The sequence below is a fragment of the Orycteropus afer genome, unplaced genomic scaffold (genome assembly GCF_000298275.1).
Source record: "Orycteropus afer afer isolate SDZICR_OR568_19922 unplaced genomic scaffold, OryAfe1.0 scaffold00108, whole genome shotgun sequence".
Lineage (NCBI taxonomy): Eukaryota > Metazoa > Chordata > Mammalia > Tubulidentata > Orycteropodidae > Orycteropus > Orycteropus afer.
In genome coordinates, this window is record NW_006921695.1 from 10,172,244 (window position 1) to 10,173,378 (window position 1,135).

The following is a 1,135-nucleotide window of genomic DNA, read 5'->3' on the forward strand; positions in this document are numbered from 1 at the left end:
GACCCCTCCTTGAATTTCTGAAGCAGTATCACTATGGAAGCAGATTGCCTGGTCTTCCTTCAGAGGAGTGAATGGTGAGTATGAACCACCAGCCTTCTGGTTAGCAGTCAAATGCCGTAGCATTACGTCACCTAATAGTAAGCAACATACTCACTTTCCAGACTCCTGAGGGCAAGCTTTCAGTTCTGGGCTTCCATTACCTTTATTATTTACTATTGGCTCTCACTTTTTATTACCAAGTCCTCAATCCTCCTAGTGACAGGCTCCTAGATCACCTGGTATCTCTTGCCAGCACTAAAAAGAACAATAGCCTAAATTTAAAGTCTCATGCTGGTATTTATGATAGAATTCATTGTAATATATTTTCTCCCTTAACATGAAGAAAATTTTGTATTATTTAAGTGCAATAAACTCCTTCACAAATAATGTTTCTTTGGAAATTTGCTAGTCGTTTCCTTTCTAATTTTATTTACTTTTTTTGTGTGAGGTTAAAGTGAAGATTAATTTGCTCCTGTGAATGGGCTTTGAAGGTCTAGGTGTGTACAAGTTAGTAACCAATGTCTTTAGAGTTTTAACCCTCATAAAGGAGTACTTTCTTGGTAGTTCAGAGGTTGAATGTGCAGCTCCCTTGGACTAAAAATCTCAATAGCAGATTAATTCATGCAGTGAACAATTGACCACATGTCTCTGCTGACAGAAGAAGAAAAAAAAAGCTTGCACAAGCTTCAAGAACTTATAGAGCACAATTCTGTGTCCTCCCATTTCCTAATATTATCATGATGATCACAGATGCTTTCCATATATCCTTTCCCTTATCCATGTCAGCGTATGGGCCCCAACTGCCCAAAATTAATCCCTCCCCTTCCCTACCCATCTTGGTAACTTACAAAGTGAGTTCCCTTTCCCAAGGAAATTCTTGTTTGTCTTTTTACAGTAATGGGATCATATAGTACTTGTCTTTCTGCAATTAACTTATTTCACTCAGAATAATGTCCTCCAGGGTCATCTACATTGTGAGATGATTTGCATATCCCTCACTATTTTTTAATGTAGCATAGTATTCCATTGTGTGCATGCACCATTATTTGATTATCTACTCATCCATTGATGGGCATTTAGGTTATTTCCATCTCTT